Genomic DNA, 23,082 nt, shown 5'->3' on the forward strand with positions numbered 1-23,082 from the left:
TCTTAGACTTGGCTACCTGGACATATTTCTGGACACACCCCAAAATTGCCGAGAGTGCATTCTTGTTGGTACACTGGGACACAGGCACTCAACCCCACATCGAAGCCCCTGCCACCCATGCATGCTGAGTCAGAAAGACACCCACATGACCTTGAGCCTAATTTGCTGCACTCTTTTGAACGATAGGTAACCAGTGGTCTGTAAGGGATGGATGTAGTTGGGTTGCAGATACAGGCCTTCCCCCAGTGAAACCTCTGCATCAGTGTTACTCAGTGAGAGACCAAGTCCACATCTCAAGTGTTCCTGTGCTTTCTGTCCCCTCGTCAGATGCAGTTGCCAGATATGGCTGTCCATGACCCAGGAGACGAAGGTCCGCCCCTGAGGCGGCGGCTCGAGGTGCAAGGGAGTCCGGCAAGAAGTGTGGCGGCCCAGCGTGGTGCCAGGGCTTTTTGGATCACCGAGCACGGTACGGCTTCTCCTGCCCCAAAACGTGTCGTGAATTTCAGGTTTCCTGGCACTGCCTGAGTGGCTGTACGTATGGAGGGACCGTTCCTCTTGCTGAGAAGCCTGGGGGCTCTGAGTTGCCCTGGCTGCTGGAGGACTCCCAGGTCACTGGTTCCTCCATGGAGCGGCGCTGCCTGCCCTGTGGAGGTGGGGAGCCAGCCAGCACGTGCTCGGATCGATGACGACACCCTCTCATGCATTCCTTGGAAATCTGAACAAAATGAGTGAGAACTCACTACCGTCTCCTCATCGAAACTGAGGTCCAGCACGTTGCCTCCCTTGGGGTTAAGGGTGGGACTGGTTAGCAAGAGGGCTTCTCTGACTGCGTCACACACACGCATGGAGGAGCCAGGTCACCACCATTTGCGAGGCTCCCATCTGCGGGTGGGCCGTGTCCAGATGTTCGAGCAGCCCTCTTGGAATGTGGGGTCCATGGTGAAGGGCACTGAGGAGCAGAAGAGGCATCCGGCTTGTGCAGTGGTGGTAGGTGTCGCAGTCGATCCTGGCTTCGGACAGTGAGCTCTTCTCTCAGGGCGGTGCATTTTGTCCTGGTTCCTGCTGCAAGTGTGCTAATTGGGGCTCTCGTGATGTCGATTCTGACGCAAGGAAGCTTCTGTGGTGTCTGATTGGAGGCCCAGGTCAGATCTGAGGCCCTGGCCATTGCGGCCCTTTGGGTTGGTGAGATTGCTGAGGACCCTGTGGGCTGCAGCGGCTGCAGAGACCTAGGGGAACGGTGGCAGTTGTGAAAGTTAATAGGCCTCATTTCTGCCCTTGGCAGTTCCTGAATTGCAAGTCCTGTCACATGCTTGAGTCTTGGAGGTCGCCATGGACTGTGTTGTGGTCACAGGCCTGCATTGCTCCTGCAAGTTGACCAGAGCCCCAGAGGAGAATGGTTGGGCAGGTGAGGAAAAGCGCAGTGTGATTGCCTGAGATGTTACATCTGATGAGGCTGCAGGCACTGTCGTTGTGTTTTCACTGATACATAGTGTGGTCCTATTGAAGCTGCCCTCAGCTGGGTACAGAGGAGGGGGCATTGCTTGTGCCTGGGAGGCTCAGTGAAAGGTGACGTTTGTGTCCTTGGTGGCCTGCTGCCGGTAGAAGGACTCCCGAAGGGTATCTTCGGTGCCTTGAAGAGTTGCAAGAAGAGAGGCCAAGCAAGCAGCCCTGTGGGTTGTTATGTGGAGTGTGCACATGCCCGTTGGCCGCCATTTGTCCCCTGGGCCTGGAATTACCTAGGCTCCCTAAGGTTGGGGCCAGTCAGCCGGCCCTGATAGCACCAATGTGTTCGCCCCCTGGCAATGGAGCATCAAGCTTGGAGGCCCATGGTTCTGGTAGAGATTGGTCATTGGTTGGAATACCCAGGCTGACTCAATGTAGGAGCCAGCAGCTCCCATGGCGCTTTGGCAGAGACCTGTGGCATCCAGGGTCTTACCCTGACAGGTCTTCTGAAGTCTTCATGAAAGCATCCTTAATGATCTGAGTGCACGCGGTCATTTTGCGCCCCGTCATCCTGTGGGTGTTCCTGCTTGAGGATTGTCCCTGTGTGTGCCGAGGCCTTGGAGGCTTCAGATTTGGGTGAGTGACCCTTGGGGCAGGATGAGTCGAATGTGGACCACGCCCTGCATTATGGGAGCTTTCTGTGGGGTTTGGTCAGTAGCCTGGTCCCTACAGGGTGTGGATGTGAGGATAATCTGGCCAGGAAAGGGATCCCGTTTCTGTTGGAGTGACCCCTGGATCCTGATACCTGAGGAAGTCCAAGTCCCATCCTTCCTTTCTGTCAGAGGCCGCCCAATGAGTGGACTGACTGGCAGGAAGAGACGCATGCCTTGAATTCTGCTCCTATTCGAGGGTGCGCTGGGCCGAATCTACCATAGTGCCAAGTTCACCTTACTCTGTAGTTCTCTGGGAAACTTTTCTGGTTAGGGTGGAGGTGAACCTTGTGCCAAGGACCCCTGAGCTGTAGTAGTAGCTACAGTTCAGGGTACGTGGCATTGACACAGATGCTCCGCAAGGTGGCCTTGGGCGGTCAGATTTCTGTGCTTTGGTCAGAGATCATGGGTCATAGGGACTGGGAGCCTAGAGCCTACGGCAACAACGCCTCAGTGAAATTTTTCATGGGGCTGAAGGAAGATGCCAGGTGTCATCCCCCATTTCGTGGGAAGACAGGAGGTCAGGGCTCCATGCAGACGGCATGCGTGTTCAGACTGCAGGGCCTTTCAGTGCGGGCTCTGAGACTTGGCTACCTGGACATATTTCTGGACACACCCCCAAATTGCCGAGAGTGCATTCTTGTTGGTACACCGGGACACAAGCACTCAACCCCACATCGAAGCCCCTGCCACCCATGCATGCTGAGTCAGAAAGACACCCACATGACCTTGAGCCTAATTTGCTGCACTCTTTTGAACGGTAGGTAACCAGTGGTCTGTAAGGGATGGATGTAGTTGGGTTGCAGATACAGGCCTTCCCCCAGTGAAACCTCTGCATCAGTGTTACTCAGTGAGAGACCAAGTCCACATCTCAAGTGTTCCTGTGCTTTCTGTCCCCTCGTCAGATGCAGTTGCCAGATATGGCTGTCCATGACCCAGGAGACGAAGGTCCGCCCCTGAGGCGGCGGCTCGAGGTGCAAGGGAGTCCGGCAAGAAGTGTGGCGGCCCAGGCTGCTGCCAGGGCTTTTTGGATCACCGAGCACGGTACGGCTTCTCTTGCCCCAAGACATGTCGTGAATTGCAGGTTTCCTGGCACTGCCTGAGTGGCTGTACGTATGGAGGGACCGTTCCTCTCGCTGAGAAGCCTGGGGGCTCTGAGTTGCCCCGGCTGCTGGAGGACTCCCAGGTCACTGGCTCGTTCTTGGAGCAGCGCTGCCTGCCTTGTGGAGGTGGGGAGCCAGCCAGCACGTGCTCGGATCGATGACGACACCCTCTCATGCATTCCTTGGAAAATCTGAACAAAATGAGTGAGAACTCACTACCGTCTCCTCATCGAAACTGAGGTCCAGCACGTTGCCTCCCTTGGGGTTAAGGGTGTGACTGGTTAGCAAGAGGGCTTCTCTGACTGCGTCACACACACGCATGGAGGAGCCAGGTCACCACCATTTGCGAGGCTCCCATCTGCGGGTGGGCCGTGTCCAGATGTTCGAGCGGCCCTCTTGGAATGTGGGGTCCATGGTGAAGGGCACTGAGGAGCAGAAGAGGCATCCGGCTTGTGCAGTGGTGGTAGGTGTCGCAGTCGATCCTGGCTTCGGACAGTGAGCTCTTCTCTCAGGGCGGTGCATTTTGTCCTGGTTCCTGCTGCAAGTGTGCTAATTGGGGCTCTCGTGATGTCGATTCTGACGCAAGGAAGCTTCTGTGGTGTCTGATTGGAGGCCCAGGTCAGATCTGAGGCCCTGGCCATTGCGGCCCTTTGGGTTGGTGAGATTGCTGAGGACCCTGTGGGCTGCAGCGGCTGCAGAGACCTAGGGGAACGGTGGCAGTTGTGAAAGTGAATAGGCCTCATTTCTGCCCTTGGCAGTTCCTGAATTGCAAGTCCTGTCACATGCTTGAGTCTTGGAGGTCGCCATGGACTGTGTTGTGGTCACATGCCTGCATTGCTCCTGCATGTTGACCAGAGCCCCAGAGGAGAATGGTTGGGCAGGTGAGGAAAAGCGCAGTGTGATTGCCTGGGATGTTACATCTGCTGAGGCTGCAGGCACTGTCGTTGTGTTTTCACTGATACATAGTGTGGTCCTATTGAAGCTGCCCTCAGCTGGGTATAGAGGAGGGCGCATTGCTTGTGCCTGGGAGGCTCAGTGACAGGTGACGTTTGTGTCCTTGGTGGCCTGCTGCCGGTAGAAGGACTCCCGAAGGGTATCTTTGGTGCCTTGAAGAGTTGCAAGAAGAGAGGCCAAGCAAGCAGCCCTGTGGGTTGTTATGTGGAGTGTGCACCTGCCCGTTGGCCGCCATTTGTCCCCTGGGCCTGGAATTACCTAGGCTCCCTAAGGTTGGGGCCAGTCAGCCGGCCCTGATAGCAGCAATGTGTTCGCCCCCTGGCAATGGAGCATCAAGTTTGGAGGCCCATGGTTCTGGTAGAGATTGGCCATTGGTTGGAATACCCAGGCTGACTCAGTGTAGGAGCCAGCAGCTCCCATGGCGCTTTGGCAGAGACCTGTGGCATCCAGGGTCTTCCCCTGACAGGTCTTGTGAAGTCTTCATGAAAGCATCCTTAGTGATGTGTGTGCACGCGGTCATTTTGCCACCCGTCATCCTGTGGGTGTTCCTGCTTGAGGATTGTCCCTGTGTGTACCGAGGCCTTGGAGGCTTCAGATTTGGGTGAGTGACCCTTGGGGCAGGATGAGTCCAATGTGGACCACGCCCTGCATTATGGGAGCTTTCTATAGGGTGTGGTCAGTAGCCTGGTCCCTACAGGGTGTGGATGTGAGGATAATCTGGCCAGGAAAGGGATCCCGTTTCTGTGGGAGTGACCCCTGGATCCTGGTACCTGAGGAAGTCCAAGTCCCATCCTTCCTTTCTGTCAGAGGCCGCCCAATGAGTGGACTGACTGGCAGGAAGAGACGCATGCCTTGAATTCTGCTCCTATTCGAGGGTGCGCTGGGGCAAATCTGCCCTAGTGCCAAGTTCACCTTACTCTGTAGTTCTCTGGGAAACTTTTCTGGTTAGGGTGGAGGTGAACCTTGTGCCAAGGACCCCTGAGCTGTAGTAGTAGCTAGTCTCAGGGTACGTGGCATTGACACAGATGCTCCGCAAGGTGGCCTTGGGCGGTCAGATTTCTGTGCTTTGGTCAGAGATCATGGGTCATGGGGACTGGGAGCCTAGAGCCTACGTCAACAGCGCCTCAGTGAAATTTTTCATGGGGCTGAAGGAAGATGCCAGGTGTCATCCCCCATTTCGTGGGAGGACAGGAGGTCAGGGCTCCATGCAGACGGCATGCGTGTTCAGACTGCAGGGCCTTTCAGTGCGGGCTCTGAGACTTGGCTACCTGGACATATTTCTGGACACACCCCCAAATTGCCGAGAGTGCATTCTTGTTGGTACACCGGGACACAAGCACTCAACCCCACATCAAAGCCCCTGCCACCCATGCATGCTAAGTCAGAACGACACCCACATGACCTGGAGCCTAATTTGCTGCACTCTTTTGAAAGGTAGGTAACCAGTGGTCTGTAAGGGATGGATGTAGTTGGGTTGCAGATACAGGCCTTCCCCCAGTGAAACCTCTGCATCAGTGTTACTCAGTGAGAGACCAAGTCCACATCTCAAGTGTTCCTGTGCTTTCTGTCCCCTCGTCAGATGCAGTTGCCAGATATGGCTGTCCATGACCCAGGAGACGAAGGTCCGCCCCTGAGGCGGCGGCTCGAGGTGCAAGGGAGTCCGGCAAGAAGTGTGGCGGCCCAGGCTGCTGCCAGGGCTTTTTGGATCACCGAGCACGGTACGGCTTCTCCTGCCCCAAGACATGTCGTGAATTGCAGGTTTCCTGGCACTGCCTGAGTGGCTGTACGTATGGAGGGACCGTTCCTCTTGCTGAGAAGCCTGGGGGCTCTGAGTTGCCCCGGCTGCTGGAGGACTCCCAGGTCACTGGCTCCTCCTTGGAGCGGCGCTGCCTGCCTTGTGGAGGTGGGGAGCCAGCCAGCACGTGCTCGGATCGATGACGACACCCTCTCATGCATTCCTTGGAAAATCTGAACAAAATGAGTGAGAACTCACTACCGTCTCCTCATCGAAACTGAGGTCCAGCACGTTGCCTCCCTTGGGGTTAAGGGTGGGACTGGTTAGCAAGAGGGCTTCTCTGACTGCGTCACACACACGCATGGAGGAGCCAGGTCACCACCATTTGCGAGGCTCCCATCTGCGGGTGGGCCGTGTCCAGATGTTCGAGCAGCCCTCTTGGAATGTGGGGTCCATGGTGAAGGGCACTGAGGAGCAGAAGAGGCATCCGGCTTGTGCAGTGGTGGTAGGTGTCGCAGTCGATCCTGGCTTCGGACAGTGAGCTCTTCTCTCAGGGCGGTGCATTTTGTCCTGGTTCCTGCTGCAAGTGTGCTAATTGGGGCTCTCGTGATGTCGATTCTGACGCAAGGAAGCTTCTGTGGTGTCTGATTGGAGGCCCAGGTCAGATCTGAGGCCCTGGCCATTGCGGCCCTTTGGGTTGGTGAGATTGCTGAGTACCCTGTGGGCTGCAGCGGCTGCAGAGACCTAGGGGAACGGTGGCAGTTGTGAAAGTTAATAGGCCTCATTTCTGCCCTTGGCAGTTCCTGAATTACAAGTCCTGTCACATGCTTGAGTCTTGGAGGTCGCCATGGACTGTGTTGTGGTCACAGGCCTGCATTGCTCCTGCATGTTGACCAGAGCCCCAGAGGAGAATGGTTGGGCAGGTGAGGAAAAGCGCAGTGTGATTGCCTGGAATGTTATGTCTGCTGAGGCTGCAGGCACTGTCGTTCTGTTTTCACTGATACATAGTGTGGTCCTTTTGAAGCTGCCCTCAGCTGGGTACAGAGGAGGGGGCATTGCTTGTGCCTGGGAGGCTCAGTGACAGGTGAGGTTTGTGTCGTTGGTGGCCTGCTGCCAGTAGAAGGACTCCCGAAGGGTATCTTTGGTGCCTTGAAGAGTTGCAAGAAGAGAGGCCAAGCAAGCAGCCCTGTGGGTTGTTATGTGGTGTGTGCACCTGCCCCTTGGCCGCCATTTGTCCCCTGGTCCTGGAATTACCTAGGCTCCCTAAGGTTGGGGCCAGTCAGCCGGCCCTGATAGCAGCAATGTGTTTGCCCCCTGGCAATGGAGCATCAAGTTTGGAGGCCCATGGTTCTGGTAGAGATTGGTCATTGGTTGGAATACCCAGGCTGACTCAGTGTAGGAGCCAGCTGCTCCCATGGCGCTATGGCAGAGACCTGTGGCATCCAGGGTCTTCCCCTGACGGGTCTTCTGATGTCTTCATGAAAGCATCCTTAGTGATCTGTGTGCACGCGGTCATTTTGCCCCCGGTCATCCTGTGGGTGTTCCTGCTTGAGGATTGTCCCTGTGTGTGCCGAGGCCTTGGACGCTTCAGATTTGGGTGAGTGACCCTTGGGGCAGGATGAGTCCAATGTGGACCACGCCCTGCATTATGGGAGCTTTCTATAGGGTTTGGTCAGTAGCCTGGTCCCTACAGGGTGTGGATGTGAGGATAATCTGGCCAGGAAAGGGATCCCGTTTCTGTGGGAGTGACCCCTGGATCCTGGTACCTGAGGAAGTCCAAGTCCCATCCTTCCTTTCTGTCAGAGGCCGCCCAATGAGTGGACTGACTGGCAGGAAGAGACGCATGCCTTGAATTCTGCTCCTATTCGAGGGTGCGCTGGGGCAAATCTGCCCTAGTGCCAAGTTCACCTTACTCTGTAGTTCTCTGGGAAACTTTTCTGGTTAGGGTGGAGGTGAACCTTGTGCCAAGGACCCCTGAGCTGTAGTATTAGCTACAGTCTCAGGGTACGTGGCATTGACACAGATGCTCCGCAAGGTGGCCTTGGGCGGTCAGATTTCTGTGCTTTGGTCAGAGATCATGGGTCATGGAGACTGGGAGCCTAGAGCCTACGTCAACAGCGCCTCAGTGAAATTTTTCATGGGGCTGAAGGAAAATGCCAGGTGTCATCCCCCATTTCGTGGGAGGAGAGGAGGTCAGGGCTCCATGCAGACGGCATGCGTGTTCAGACTGCAGGGCCTTTCAGTGCGGGCTCTGAGACTTGGCTACCTGGACATATTTCTGGACACACCCCCAAATTGCCAAGAGTGCATTCTTGTTGGTACACCGGGACACAAGCACTCAACCCCACATCGAAGCCCCTGCCACCCATGCATGCTGAGTCAGAAAGACACCCACATGACCTTGAGCCTAATTTGCTGCACTCTTTTGAACGGTAGGTAACCAGTGGTCTGTAAGGGATGGATGTAGTTGGGTTGCAGATACAGGCCTTCCCCCAGGGAAACCTCTGCATCAGTGTTACTCAGTGAGAGACCAAGTCCACATCTCAAGTGTTCCTGTGCTTTCTGTCCCCTCGTCAGATGCAGTTGCCAGATATGGCTGTCCATGACCCAGGAGACGAAGGTCCGCCCCTGAGGCGGCGGCTCGAGGTGCAAGGGAGTCCGGCAAGAAGTGTGGCGGCCCAGGCTGCTGCCAGGGCTTTTTGGATCACCGAGCACGGTACGGCTTCTCCTGCCCCAAGACGTGTCGTGAATTGCAGGTTTCCTGGCACTGCCTGAGTGGCTGTACGTATGGAGGGACCGTTCCTCTCGCTGAGAAGCCTGGGGGCTCTGAGTTGCCCCGGCTGCTGGAGGACTCCCAGGTCACTGGCTCCTCCTTGGAGCGGCGCTGCCTGCCTTGTCGGGGTGGGGAGCCAGCCAGCACGTGCTCGGATCGATGACGACACCCTCTCATGCATTCCTTGGAAAATCTGAACAAAATGAGTGAGAACTCACTACCGTCTCCTCATCGAAACTGAGGTCCAGCACGTTGCCTCCCTTGGGGTTAAGGGTTTGACTGGTTAGCAAGAGGGCTTCTCTGACTGCGCCACGCACACGCATGGAGGAGCCAGGTCACCACCATTTGCGAGGCTCCCATCTGCGGGTGGGCCGTGTCCAGATGTTCGAGCAGCCCTCTTGGAATGTGGGGTCCATGGTGAAGGGCACTGAGGAGCAGAAGAGGCATCCGGCTTGTGCAGTGGTGGTAGGTGTCGCAGTCGATCCTGGCTTCGGACAGTGAGCTCTTCTCTCAGGGCGGTGCATTTTGTCCTGGTTCCTGCTGCAAGTGTGCTAATTGGGGCTCTCGTGATGTCGATTCTGACGCAAGGAAGCTTCTGTGGTGTCTGATTGGAGGCCCAGGTCAGATCTGAGGCCCTGGCCATTGCGGCCCTTTGGGTTGGTGAGATTGCTGAGTACCCTGTGGGCTGCAGCGGCTGCAGAGACCTAGGGGAACGGTGGCAGTTGTGAAAGTTAATAGGCCTCATTTCTGCCCTTGGCAGTTCCTGAATTGCAAGTCCTGTCACATGCTTGAGTCTTGGAGGTCGCCATGGACTGTGTTGTGGTCACAGGCCTGCATTGCTCCTGCATGTTGACCAGAGCCCCAGAGGAGAATGGTTGGGCAGGTGAGGAAAAGCGCAGTGTGATTGCCTGGGATGTTATGTCTGCTGAGGCTGCAGGCACTGTCGTTCTTTTTTCACTGACACATAGTGTGGTCCTTTTGAAGCTGCCCTCAGCTGGGTACAGAGGAGGGGGCATTGCTTGTGCCTGGGAGGCTCAGTGAAAGGTGACGTTTGTGTCCTTGGTGGCCTGCTGCCGGTAGAAGGACTCCCGAAGGGTATCTTCGGTGCCTTGAAGAGTTGCAAGAAGAGAGGCCAAGCAAGCAGCCCTGTGGGTTGTTATGTGGAGTGTGCACATGCCCGTTGGCCGCCATTTGTCCCCTGGGCCTGGAATTACCTAGGCTCCCTAAGGTTGGGGCCAGTCAGCCGGCCCTGATAGCACCAATGTGTTTGCCCCCTGGCAATGGAGCATCAAGCTTGGAGGCCCATGGTTCTCGTAGAGATAGGTCATTGGTTGGAATACCCAGGCTGACTCAATGTAGGAGCCAGCAGCTCCCATGGCGCTTTGGCAGAGACCTGTGGCATCCAGGGTCTTCCCCTGACAGGTCTTGTGAAGTCTTCATGAAAGCATCCTTAATGATCTGAGTGCACGCGGTCATTTTGCGCCCCGTCATCCTGTGGGTGTTCCTGCTTGAGGATTGTCCCTGTGTGTGCCGAGGCCTTGGAGGCTTCAGATTTGGGTGAGTGACCCTTGGGGCAGGATGAGTCCAATGTGGACCACGCCCTGCATTATGGGAGCTTTCTGTGGGGTTTGGTCAGTAGCCTGGTCCCTACAGGGTGTGGATGTGAGGATAATCTGGCCAGGAAAGGGATCCCGTTTCTGTTGGAGTGACCCCTGGATCCTGATACCTGAGGAAGTCCAAGTCCCATCCTTCCTTTCTGTCAGAGGCCGCCCAATGAGTGGACTGACTGGCAGTAAGAGACGCATGCCTTGAATTCTGCTCCTATTCGAGGGTGCGCTGGGCCGAATCTGCCATAATGCCAAGTTCACCTTACTCTGTAGTTCTCTGGGAAACTTTTCTGGTTAGGGTGGAGGTGAACCTTGTGCCAAGGACCCCTGAGCTGTAGTAGTAGCTACAGTCTCAGGGTACGTGGCATTCACACAGATGCTCCGCAAGGTGGCCTTGGGCGGTCAGATTTCTGTTCTTTGGTCAGAGATCATGGGTCATGCAGACTGGGAGCCTAGAGCCTACGTCAACAGCCCCTCAGTGAAATTTTTCATGCAGCTGAAGGAAGATGCCATGTGTCATCCCCCATTTCGTGGGAGGACAGGAGGTCAGGGCTCCATGAAGACGGCATGCGTGTTCAGACTGCAGGGCCTTTCAGTGCGGGCTCTGAGACTTGGCTACCTGGACATATTTCTGGACACACCCCCAAATTGCCGAGAGTGCATTCTTGTTGGTACACCGGGACACAAGCACTCAACCCCACATCGAAGCCCCTGCCACCCATGCATGCTGAGTCAGAAAGACACCCACATGACCTTGAGCCTAATTTGCTGCACTCTTTTGAACGGTAGGTAACCAGTGGTCTGTAAGGGATGGATGTAGTTGGGTTGCAGATACAGGCCTTCCCCCAGTGAAACCTCTGCATCAGTGTTACTCAGTGAGAGACCAAGTCCACATCTCAAGTGTTCCTGTGCTTTCTGTCCCCTTGTCAGATGCAGTTGCCAGATATGGCTGTCCATGACCCAGGAGACGAAGGTCCGCCCCTGAGGCGGCGGCTCGAGGTGCAAGGGAGTCCGGCAAGAAGTGTGGCGGCCCAGCGTGGTGCCAGGGCTTTTTGGATCACCGAGCACGGTACGGCTTCTCCTGCCCCAAAACGTGTCGTGAATTTCAGGTTTCCTGGCACTGCCTGAGTGGCTGTACGTATGGAGGGACCGTTCCTCTTGCTGAGAAGCCTGGGGGCTCTGAGTTGCCCTGGCTGCTGGAGGACTCCCAGGTCACTGGTTCCTCCATGGAGCGGCGCTGCCTGCCCTGTGGAGGTGGGGAGCCAGCCAGCACGTGCTCGGATTGATGACGACACCCTCTCATGCATTCCTTGGAAATCTGAACAAAATGAGTGAGAACTCACTACCGTCTCCTCATCGAAACTGAGGTCCAGCACGTTGCCTCCCTTGGGGTTAAGGGTGGGACTGGTTAGCAAGAGGGCTTCTCTGACTGCGTCACACACACGCATGGAGGAGCCAGGTCACCACAATTTGCGAGGCTCCCATCTGCGGGTGGGCCGTGTCCAGATGTTCGAGCAGCCCTCTTGGAATGTGGGGTCCATGGTGAAGGGCACTGAGGAGCAGAAGAGGCATCCGGCTTGTGCAGTGGTGGTAGGTGTCGCAGTCGATCCTGGCTTCGGACAGTGAGCTCTTCTCTCAGGGCGGTGCATTTTGTCCTGGTTCCTGCTGCAAGTGTGCTAATTGGGGCTCTCGTGATGTCGATTCTGACGCAAGGAAGCTTCTGTGGTGTCTGATTGGAGGCCCAGGTCAGATCTGAGGCCCTGGCCATTGCGGCCCTTTGGGTTGGTGAGATTGCTGAGTACCCTGTGGGCTGCAGCGGCTGCAGAGACCTAGGGGAACGGTGGCAGTTGTGAAAGTTAATAGGCCTCATTTCTGCCCTTGGCAGTTCCTGAATTGCAAGTCCTGTCACATGCTTGAGTCTTGGAGGTCGCCATGGACTGTGTTGTGGTCACAGGCCTGCATTGCTCCTGCATGTTGACCAGAGCCCCAGAGGAGAATGGTTGGGCAGGTGAGGAAAAGCGCAGTGTGATTGCCTGGGATGTTACATCTGATGAGGCTGCAGGCACTGTCGTTGTGTTTTCACTGATACATAGTGTGGTCCTGTTGAAGCTGCCCTCAGCTGGGTACAGAGGAGGGGGCATTGCTTGTGCCTGGGAGGCTCAGTGAAAGGTGACGTTTGTGTCCTTGGTGGCCTGCTGCCGGTAGAAGGACTCCCGAAGGGTATCTTCGGTGCCTTGAAGAGTTGCAAGAAGAGAGGCCAAGCAAGCAGCCCTGTGGGTTGTTATGTGGAGTGTGCACATGCCCGTTGGCCGCCATTTGTCCCCTGGGCCTGGAATTACCTAGGCTCCCTAAGGTTGGGGCCAGTCAGCCGGCCCTGATAGCACCAATGTGTTCGCCCCCTGGCAATGGAGCATCAAGCTTGGAGGCCCATGGTTCTGGTAGAGATTGGTCATTGGTTGGAATACCCAGGCTGACTCAATGTAGGAGCCAGCAGCTCCCATGGCGCTTTGGCAGAGACCTGTGGCATCCAGGGTCTTACCCTGACAGGTCTTCTGAAGTCTTCATGAAAGCATCCTTAATGATCTGAGTGCACGCGGTCATTTTGCGCCCCGTCATCCTGTGGGTGTTCCTGCTTGAGGATTGTCCCTGTGTGTGCCGAGGCCTTGGAGGCTTCAGATTTGGGTGAGTGACCCTTGGGGCAGGATGAGTCCAATGTGGACCACGCCCTGCATTATGGGAGCTTTCTGTGGGGTTTGGTCAGTAGCCTGGTCCCTACAGGGTGTGGATGTGAGGATAATCTGGCCAGGAAAGGGATCCCGTTTCTGTTGGAGTGACCCCTGGATCCTGATACCTGAGCAAGTCCAAGTCCCATCCTTCCTTTCTGTCAGAGGCCGCCCAATGAGTGGACTGACTGGCAGGAAGAGACGCATGCCTTGAATTCTGCTCCTATTCGAGGGTGCGCTGGGCCGAATCTACCATAGTGCCAAGTTCACCTTACTCTGTAGTTCTCTGGGAAACTTTTCTGGTTAGGGTGGAGGTGAACCTTGTGCCAAGGACCCCTGAGCTGTAGTAGTAGCTACAGTCTCAGGGTACGTGGCATTGACACAGATGCTCCGCAAGGTGGCCTTGGGCGGTCAGATTTCTGTGCTTTGGTCAGAGATCATGGGTCATAGGGACTGGGAGCCTAGAGCCTACGGCAACAACGCCTCAGTGAAATTTTTCATGGGGCTGAAGGAAGATGCCAGGTGTCATCCCCCATTTCGTGGGAAGACAGGAGGTCAGGGCTCCATGCAGACGGCATGCGTGTTCAGACTGCAGGGCCTTTCAGTGCGGGCTCTGAGACTTGGCTACCTGGACATATTTCTGGACACACCCCCAAATTGCCGAGAGTGCATTCTTGTTGGTACACCGGGACACAAGCACTCAACCCCACATCGAAGCCCCTGCCACCCATGCATGCTGAGTCAGAAAGACACCCACATGACCTTGAGCCTAATTTGCTGCACTCTTTTGAACGGTAGGTAACCAGTGGTCTGTAAGGGATGGATGTAGTTGGGTTGCAGATACAGGCCTTCCCCCAGTGAAACCTCTGCATCAGTGTTACTCAGTGAGAGACCAAGTCCACATCTCAAGTGTTCCTGTGCTTTCTGTCCCCTCGTCAGATGCAGTTGCCAGATATGGCTGTCCATGACCCAGGAGACGAAGGTCCGCCCCTGAGGCGGCGGCTCGAGGTGCAAGGGAGTCCGGCAAGAAGTGTGGCGGCCCAGGCTGCTGCCAGGGCTTTTTGGATCACCGAGCACGGTACGGCTTCTCTTGCCCCAAGACATGTCGTGAATTGCAGGTTTCCTGGCACTGCCTGAGTGGCTGTACGTATGGAGGGACCGTTCCTCTCGCTGAGAAGCCTGGGGGCTCTGAGTTGCCCCGGCTGCTGGAGGACTCCCAGGTCACTGGCTCGTTCTTGGAGCAGCGCTGCCTGCCTTGTGGAGGTGGGGAGCCAGCCAGCACGTGCTCGGATCGATGACGACACCCTCTCATGCATTCCTTGGAAAATCTGAACAAAATGAGTGAGAACTCACTACCGTCTCCTCATCGAAACTGAGGTCCAGCACGTTGCCTCCCTTGGGGTTAAGGGTGTGACTGGTTAGCAAGAGGGCTTCTCTGACTGCGTCACACACACGCATGGAGGAGCCAGGTCACCACCATTTGCGAGGCTCCCATCTGCGGGTGGGCCGTGTCCAGATGTTCGAGCGGCCCTCTTGGAATGTGGGGTCCATGGTGAAGGGCACTGAGGAGCAGAAGAGGCATCCGGCTTGTGCAGTGGTGGTAGGTGTCGCAGTCGATCCTGGCTTCGGACAGTGAGCTCTTCTCTCAGGGCGGTGCATTTTGTCCTGGTTCCTGCTGCAAGTGTGCTAATTGGGGCTCTCGTGATGTCGATTCTGACGCAAGGAAGCTTCTGTGGTGTCTGATTGGAGGCCCAGGTCAGATCTGAGGCCCTGGCCATTGCGGCCCTTTGGGTTGGTGAGATTGCTGAGGACCCTGTGGGCTGCAGCGGCTGCAGAGACCTAGGGGAACGGTGGCAGTTGTGAAAGTGAATAGGCCTCATTTCTGCCCTTGGCAGTTCCTGAATTGCAAGTCCTGTCACATGCTTGAGTCTTGGAGGTCGCCATGGACTGTGTTGTGGTCACAGGCCTGCATTGCTCCTGCATGTTGACCAGAGCCCCAGAGGAGAATGGTTGGGCAGGTGAGGAAAAGCGCAGTGTGATTGCCTGGGATGTTACATCTGCTGAGGCTGCAGGCACTGTCGTTGTGTTTTCACTGATACATAGTGTGGTCCTATTGAAGCTGCCCTCAGCTGGGTATAGAGGAGGGCGCATTGCTTGTGCCTGGGAGGCTCAGTGACAGGTGACGTTTGTGTCCTTGGTGGCCTGCTGCCGGTAGAAGGACTCCCGAAGGGTATCTTTGGTGCCTTGAAGAGTTGCAAGAAGAGAGGCCAAGCAAGCAGCCCTGTGGGTTGTTATGTGGAGTGTGCACCTGCCCCTTGGCCGCCATTTGTCCCCTGGGCCTGGAATTACCTAGGCTCCCTAAGGTTGGGGCCAGTCAGCCGGCCCTGATAGCAGCAATGTGTTCGCCCCCTGGCAATGGAGCATCAAGTTTGGAGGCCCATGGTTCTGGTAGAGATTGGCCATTGGTTGGAATACCCAGGCTGACTCAGTGTAGGAGCCAGCAGCTCCCATGGCGCTTTGGCAGAGACCTGTGGCATCCAGGGTCTTCCCCTGACAGGTCTTGTGAAGTCTTCATGAAAGCATCCTTAGTGATGTGTGTGCACGCGGTCATTTTGCCACCCGTCATCCTGTGGGTGTTCCTGCTTGAGGATTGTCCCTGTGTGTACCGAGGCCTTGGAGGCTTCAGATTTGGGTGAGTGACCCTTGGGGCAGGATGAGTCCAATGTGGACCACGCCCTGCATTATGGGAGCTTTCTATAGGGTGTGGTCAGTAGCCTGGTCCCTACAGGGTGTGGATGTGAGGATAATCTGGCCAGGAAAGGGATCCCGTTTCTGTGGGAGTGACCCCTGGATCCTGGTACCTGAGGAAGTCCAAGTCCCATCCTTCCTTTCTGTCAGAGGCCGCCCAATGAGTGGACTGACTGGCAGGAAGAGACGCATGCCTTGAATTCTGCTCCTATTCGAGGGTGCGCTGGGGCAAATCTGCCCTAGTGCCAAGTTCACCTTACTCTGTAGTTCTCTGGGAAACTTTTCTGGTTAGGGTGGAGGTGAACCTTGTGCCAAGGACCCCTGAGCTGTAGTAGTAGCTAGTCTCAGGGTACGTGGCATTGACACAGATGCTCCGCAAGGTGGCCTTGGGCGGTCAGATTTCTGTGCTTTGGTCAGAGATCATGGGTCATGGGGACTGGGAGCCTAGAGCCTACGTCAACAGCGCCTCAGTGAAATTTTTCATGGGGCTGAAGGAAGATGCCAGGTGTCATCCCCCATTTCGTGGGAGGACAGGAGGTCAGGGCTCCATGCAGACGGCATGCGTGTTCAGACTGCAGGGCCTTTCAGTGCGGGCTCTGAGACTTGGCTACCTGGACATATTTCTGGACACACCCCCAAATTGCCGAGAGTGCATTCTTGTTGGTACACCGGGACACAAGCACTCAACCCCACATCAAAGCCCCTGCCACCCATGCATGCTAAGTCAGAACGACACCCACATGACCTGGAGCCTAATTTGCTGCACTCTTTTGAAAGGTAGGTAACCAGTGGTCTGTAAGGGATGGATGTAGTTGGGTTGCAGATACAGGCCTTCCCCCAGTGAAACCTCTGCATCAGTGTTACTCAGTGAGAGACCAAGTCCACATCTCAAGTGTTCCTGTGCTTTCTGTCCCCTCGTCAGATGCAGTTGCCAGATATGGCTGTCCATGACCCAGGAGACGAAGGTCCGCCCCTGAGGCGGCGGCTCGAGGTGCAAGGGAGTCCGGCAAGAAGTGTGGCGGCCCAGGCTGCTGCCAGGGCTTTTTGGATCACCGAGCACGGTACGGCTTCTCCTGCCCCAAGACATGTCGTGAATTGCAGGTTTCCTGGCACTGCCTGAGTGGCTGTACGTATGGAGGGACCGTTCCTCTTGCTGAGAAGCCTGGGGGCTCTGAGTTGCCCCGGCTGCTGGAGGACTCCCAGGTCACTGGCTCCTCCTTGGAGCGGCGCTGCCTGCCTTGTGGAGGTGGGGAGCCAGCCAGCACGTGCTCGGATCGATGACGACACCCTCTCATGCATTCCTTGGAAAATCTGAACAAAATGAGTGAGAACTCACTACCGTCTCCTCATCGAAACTGAGGTCCAGCACGTTGCCTCCCTTGGGGTTAAGGGTGGGACTGGTTAGCAAGAGGGCTTCTCTGACTGCGTCACACACACGCATGGAGGAGCCAGGTCACCACCATTTGCGAGGCTCCCATCTGCGGGTGGGCCGTGTCCAGATGTTCGAGCAGCCCTCTTGGAATGTGGGGTCCATGGTGAAGGGCACTGAGGAGCAGAAGAGGCATCCGGCTTGTGCAGTGGTGGTAGGTGTCGCAGTCGATCCTGGCTTCGGACAGTGAGCTCTTCTCTCAGGGCGGTGCATTTTGTCCTGGTTCCTGCTGCAAGTGTGCTAATTGGGGCTCTCGTGATGTCGATTCTGACGCAAGGAAGCTTCTGTGGTGTCTGATTGGAGGCCCAGGTCAGATCTGAGGCCCTGGCCATTGCGGCCCTTTGGGTTGGTGAGATTGCTGAGTACCCTGTGGGCTGCAGCGGCTGCAGAGACCTAGGGGAACGGTGGCAGTTGTGAAAGTTAATAGGCCTCATTTCTGCCCTTGGCAGTTCCTGAATTACAAGTCCTGTCACATGCTTGAGTCTTGGAGGTCGCCATGGACTGTGTTGTGGTCACAGGCCTGCATTGCTCCTGCATGTTGACCAGAGCCCCAGAGGAGAATGGTTGGGCAGGTGAGGAAAAGCGCAGTGTGATTGCCTGGAATGTTATGTCTGCTGAGGCTGCAGGCACTGTCGTTCTGTTTTCACTGATACATAGTGTGGTCCTTTTGAAGCTGCCCTCAGCTGGGTACAGAGGAGGGGGCATTGCTTGTGCCTGGGAGGCTCAGTGACAGGTGAGGTTTGTGTCGTTGGTGGCCTGCTGCCAGTAGAAGGACTCCCGAAGGGTATCTTTGGTGCCTTGAAGAGTTGCAAGAAGAGAGGCCAAGCAAGCAGCCCTGTGGGTTGTTATGTGGTGTGTGCACCTGCCCCTTGGCCGCCATTTGTCCCCTGGTCCTGGAATTACCTAGGCTCCCTAAGGTTGGGGCCAGTCAGCCGGCCCTGATAGCAGCAATGTGTTTGCCCCCTGGCAATGGAGCATCAAGTTTGGAGGCCCATGGTTCTGGTAGAGATTGGTCATTGGTTGGAATACCCAGGCTGACTCAGTGTAGGAGCCAGCTGCTCCCATGGCGCTATGGCAGAGACCTGTGGCATCCAGGGTCTTCCCCTGACGGGTCTTCTGATGTCTTCATGAAAGCATCCTTAGTGATCTGTGTGCACGCGGTCATTTTGCCCCCGGTCATCCTGTGGGTGTTCCTGCTTGAGGATTGTCCCTGTGTGTGCCGAGGCCTTGGACGCTTCAGATTTGGGTGAGTGACCCTTGGGGCAGGATGAGTCCAATGTGGACCACGCCCTGCATTATGGGAGCTTTCTATAGGGTTTGGTCAGTAGCCTGGTCCCTACAGGGTGTGGATGTGAGGATAATCTGGCCAGGAAAGGGATCCCGTTTCTGTGGGAGTGACCCCTGGATCCTGGTACCTGAGGAAGTCCAAGTCCCATCCTTCCTTTCTGTCAGAGGCCGCCCAATGAGTGGACTGACTGGCAGGAAGAGACGCATGCCTTGAATTCTGCTCCTATTCGAGGGTGCGCTGGGGCAAATCTGCCCTAGTGCCAAGTTCACCTTACTCTGTAGTTCTCTGGGAAACTTTTCTGGTTAGGGTGGAGGTGAACCTTGTGCCAAGGACCCCTGAGCTGTAGTATTAGCTACAGTCTCAGGGTACGTGGCATTGACACAGATGCTCCGCAAGGTGGCCTTGGGCGGTCAGATTTCTGTGCTTTGGTCAGAGATCATGGGTCATGGAGACTGGGAGCCTAGAGCCTACGTCAACAGCGCCTCAGTGAAATTTTTCATGGGGCTGAAGGAAAATGCCAGGTGTCATCCCCCATTTCGTGGGAGGAGAGGAGGTCAGGGCTCCATGCAGACGGCATGCGTGTTCAGACTGCAGGGCCTTTCAGTGCGGGCTCTGAGACTTGGCTACCTGGACATATTTCTGGACACACCCCCAAATTGCCAAGAGTGCATTCTTGTTGGTACACCGGGACACAAGCACTCAACCCCACATCGAAGCCCCTGCCACCCATGCATGCTGAGTCAGAAAGACACCCACATGACCTTGAGCCTAATTTGCTGCACTCTTTTGAACGGTAGGTAACCAGTGGTCTGTAAGGGATGGATGTAGTTGGGTTGCAGATACAGGCCTTCCCCCAGGGAAACCTCTGCATCAGTGTTACTCAGTGAGAGACCAAGTCCACATCTCAAGTGTTCCTGTGCTTTCTGTCCCCTCGTCAGATGCAGTTGCCAGATATGGCTGTCCATGACCCAGGAGACGAAGGTCCGCCCCTGAGGCGGCGGCTCGAGGTGCAAGGGAGTCCGGCAAGAAGTGTGGCGGCCCAGGCTGCTGCCAGGGCTTTTTGGATCACCGAGCACGGTACGGCTTCTCCTGCCCCAAGACGTGTCGTGAATTGCAGGTTTCCTGGCACTGCCTGAGTGGCTGTACGTATGGAGGGACCGTTCCTCTCGCTGAGAAGCCTGGGGGCTCTGAGTTGCCCCGGCTGCTGGAGGACTCCCAGATCACTGGCTCCTCCTTGGAGCGGCGCTGCCTGCCTTGTCGGGGTGGGGAGCCAGCCAGCACGTGCTCGGATCGATGACGACACCCTCTCATGCATTCCTTGGAAAATCTGAACAAAATGAGTGAGAACTCACTACCGTCTCCTCATCGAAACTGAGGTCCAGCACGTTGCCTCCCTTGGGGTTAAGGGTTTGACTGGTTAGCAAGAGGGCTTCTCTGACTGCGCCACGCACACGCATGGAGGAGCCAGGTCACCACCATTTGCGAGGCTCCCATCTGCGGGTGGGCCGTGTCCAGATGTTCGAGCAGCCCTCTTGGAATGTGGGGTCCATGGTGAAGGGCACTGAGGAGCAGAAGAGGCATCCGGCTTGTGCAGTGGTGGTAGGTGTCGCAGTCGATCCTGGCTTCGGACAGTGAGCTCTTCTCTCAGGGCGGTGCATTTTGTCCTGGTTCCTGCTGCAAGTGTGCTAATTGGGGCTCTCGTGATGTCGATTCTGACGCAAGGAAGCTTCTGTGGTGTCTGATTGGAGGCCCAGGTCAGATCTGAGGCCCTGGCCATTGCGGCCCTTTGGGTTGGTGAGATTGCTGAGTACCCTGTGGGCTGCAGCGGCTGCAGAGACCTAGGGGAACGGTGGCAGTTGTGAAAGTTAATAGGCCTCATTTCTGCCCTTGGCAGTTCCTGAATTGCAAGTCCTGTCACATGCTTGAGTCTTGGAGGTCGCCATGGACTGTGTTGTGGTCACAGGCCTGCATTGCTCCTGCATGTTGACCAGAGCCCCAGAGGAGAATGGTTGGGCAGGTGAGGAAAAGCGCAGTGTGATTGCCTGGGATGTTATGTCTGCTGAGGCTGCAGGCACTGTCGTTCTTTTTTCACTGACACATAGTGTGGTCCTTTTGAAGCTGCCCTCAGCTGGGTACAGAGGAGGGGGCATTGCTTGTGCCTGGGAGGCTCAGTGAAAGGTGACGTTTGTGTCCTTGGTGGCCTGCTGCCGGTAGAAGGACTCCCGAAGGGTATCTTCGGTGCCTTGAAGAGTTGCAAGAAGAGAGGCCAAGCAAGCAGCCCTGTGGGTTGTTATGTGGAGTGTGCACATGCCCGTTGGCCGCCATTTGTCCCCTGGGCCTGGAATTACCTAGGCTCCCTAAGGTTGGGGCCAGTCAGCCGGCCCTGATAGCACCAATGTGTTTGCCCCCTGGCAATGGAGCATCAAGCTTGGAGGCCCATGGTTCTCGTAGAGATAGGTCATTGGTTGGAATACCCAGGCTGACTCAATGTAGGAGCCAGCAGCTCCCATGGCGCTTTGGCAGAGACCTGTGGCATCCAGGGTCTTCCCCTGACAGGTCTTGTGAAGTCTTCATGAAAGCATCCTTAATGATCTGAGTGCACGCGGTCATTTTGCGCCCCGTCATCCTGTGGGTGTTCCTGCTTGAGGATTGTCCCTGTGTGTGCCGAGGCCTTGGAGGCTTCAGATTTGGGTGAGTGACCCTTGGGGCAGGATGAGTCCAATGTGGACCACGCCCTGCATTATGGGAGCTTTCTGTGGGGTTTGGTCAGTAGCCTGGTCCCTACAGGGTGTGGATGTGAGGATAATCTGGCCAGGAAAGGGATCCCGTTTCTGTTGGAGTGACCCCTGGATCCTGATACCTGAGGAAGTCCAAGTCCCATCCTTCCTTTCTGTCAGAGGCCGCCCAATGAGTGGACTGACTGGCAGGAAGAGACGCATGCCTTGAATTCTGCTCCTATTCGAGGGTGCGCTGGGCCGAATCTGCCATAGTGCCAAGTTCACCTTACTCTGTAGTTCTCTGGGAAACTTTTCTGGTTAGGGTGGAGGTGAACCTTGTGCCAAGGACCCCTGAGCTGTAGTAGTAGCTACAGTCTCAGGGTACGTGGCATTCACACAGATGCTCCGCAAGGTGGCCTTGGGCGGTCAGATTTCTGTTCTTTGGTCAGAGATCATGGGTCATGCAGACTGGGAGCCTAGAGCCTACGTCAACAGCCCCTCAGTGAAATTTTTCATGCAGCTGAAGGAAGATGCCATGTGTCATCCCCCATTTCGTGGGAGGACAGGAGGTCAGGGCTCCATGAAGACGGCATGCGTGTTCAGACTGCAGGGCCTTTCAGTGCGGGCTCTGAGACTTGGCTACCTGGACATATTTCTGGACACACCCCCAAATTGCCGAGAGTGCATTCTTGTTGGTACACCGGGACACAAGCACTCAACCCCACATCGAAGCCCCTGCCACCCATGCATGCTGAGTCAGAAAGACACCCACATGACCTTGAGCCTAATTTGCTGCACTCTTTTGAACGGTAGGTAACCAGTGGTCTGTAAGGGATGGATGTAGTTGGGTTGCAGATACAGGCCTTCCCCCAGTGAAACCTCTGCATCAGTGTTACTCAGTGAGAGACCAAGTCCACATCTCAAGTGTTCCTGTGCTTTCTGTCCCCTTGTCAGATGCAGTTGCCAGATATGGCTGTCCATGACCCAGGAGACGAAGGTCCGCCCCTGAGGCGGCGGCTCGAGGTGCAAGGGAGTCCGGCAAGAAGTGTGGCGGCCCAGCGTGGTGCCAGGGCTTTTTGGATCACCGAGCACGGTACGGCTTCTCCTGCCCCAAAACGTGTCGTGAATTTCAGGTTTCCTGGCACTGCCTGAGTGGCTGTACGTATGGAGGGACCGTTCCTCTTGCTGAGAAGCCTGGGGGCTCTGAGTTGCCCTGGCTGCTGGAGGACTCCCAGGTCACTGGTTCCTCCATGGAGCGGCGCTGCCTGCCCTGTGGAGGTGGGGAGCCAGCCAGCACGTGCTCGGATTGATGACGACACCCTCTCATGCATTCCTTGGAAATCTGAACAAAATGAGTGAGAACTCACTACCGTCTCCTCATCGAAACTGAGGTCCAGCACGTTGCCTCCCTTGGGGTTAAGGGTGGGACTGGTTAGCAAGAGGGCTTCTCTGACTGCGTCACACACACGCATGGAGGAGCCAGGTCACCACAATTTGCGAGGCTCCCATCTGCGGGTGGGCCGTGTCCAGATGTTCGAGCAGCCCTCTTGGAATGTGGGGTCCATGGTGAAGGGCACTGAGGAGCAGAAGAGGCATCCGGCTTGTGCAGTGGTGGTAGGTGTCGCAGTCGATCCTGGCTTCGGACAGTGAGCTCTTCTCTCAGGGCGGTGCATTTTGTCCTGGTTCCTGCTGCAAGTGTGCTAATTGGGGCTCTCGTGATGTCGATTCTGACGCAAGGAAGCTTCTGTGGTGTCTGATTGGAGGCCCAGGTCAGATCTGAGGCCCTGGCCATTGCGGCCCTTTGGGTTGGTGAGATTGCTGAGTACCCTGTGGGCTGCAGCGGCTGCAGAGA

At 56.1% G+C, this 23,082-nt stretch overlaps 9 non-coding genes across 9 annotated transcripts; all 9 read left to right on the plus strand.

The window, feature by feature from the left end:
- Window positions 1-676: 676 nt before the first annotated feature.
- On the plus strand, window positions 677-768 carry LOC133068587 (small nucleolar RNA SNORD116). Its single transcript, XR_009695557.1, has one exon. It is a non-coding gene; the product is annotated as a small nucleolar RNA SNORD116 (small nucleolar RNA).
- A 2,639-nt stretch (window positions 769-3,407) lies between these two features.
- Window positions 3,408-3,500, plus strand: LOC133068596 (small nucleolar RNA SNORD116). The gene has a single exon (XR_009695566.1). It is a non-coding gene; the product is annotated as a small nucleolar RNA SNORD116 (small nucleolar RNA).
- Window positions 3,501-6,138: 2,638 nt separating this feature from the next.
- LOC133068597 (small nucleolar RNA SNORD116) lies at window positions 6,139-6,231 on the plus strand. The gene has a single exon (XR_009695567.1). It is a non-coding gene; the product is annotated as a small nucleolar RNA SNORD116 (small nucleolar RNA).
- Window positions 6,232-8,871: 2,640 nt separating this feature from the next.
- On the plus strand, window positions 8,872-8,964 carry LOC133068599 (small nucleolar RNA SNORD116). Its single transcript, XR_009695568.1, has one exon. It is a non-coding gene; the product is annotated as a small nucleolar RNA SNORD116 (small nucleolar RNA).
- Window positions 8,965-11,604: 2,640 nt separating this feature from the next.
- Window positions 11,605-11,696, plus strand: LOC133068591 (small nucleolar RNA SNORD116). Its single transcript, XR_009695561.1, has one exon. It is a non-coding gene; the product is annotated as a small nucleolar RNA SNORD116 (small nucleolar RNA).
- Window positions 11,697-14,336: 2,640 nt separating this feature from the next.
- On the plus strand, window positions 14,337-14,429 carry LOC133068600 (small nucleolar RNA SNORD116). Its single transcript, XR_009695569.1, has one exon. It is a non-coding gene; the product is annotated as a small nucleolar RNA SNORD116 (small nucleolar RNA).
- A 2,638-nt stretch (window positions 14,430-17,067) lies between these two features.
- LOC133068602 (small nucleolar RNA SNORD116) lies at window positions 17,068-17,160 on the plus strand. The gene has a single exon (XR_009695571.1). It is a non-coding gene; the product is annotated as a small nucleolar RNA SNORD116 (small nucleolar RNA).
- A 2,640-nt stretch (window positions 17,161-19,800) lies between these two features.
- On the plus strand, window positions 19,801-19,893 carry LOC133068603 (small nucleolar RNA SNORD116). The gene has a single exon (XR_009695572.1). It is a non-coding gene; the product is annotated as a small nucleolar RNA SNORD116 (small nucleolar RNA).
- A 2,640-nt stretch (window positions 19,894-22,533) lies between these two features.
- Window positions 22,534-22,625, plus strand: LOC133068592 (small nucleolar RNA SNORD116). Its single transcript, XR_009695562.1, has one exon. It is a non-coding gene; the product is annotated as a small nucleolar RNA SNORD116 (small nucleolar RNA).
- The last annotated feature ends 457 nt before the right edge of the window (window positions 22,626-23,082 follow it).

This window comes from Dama dama, chromosome 13 (assembly GCF_033118175.1).
Source record: "Dama dama isolate Ldn47 chromosome 13, ASM3311817v1, whole genome shotgun sequence".
NCBI lineage: Eukaryota > Metazoa > Chordata > Mammalia > Artiodactyla > Cervidae > Dama > Dama dama.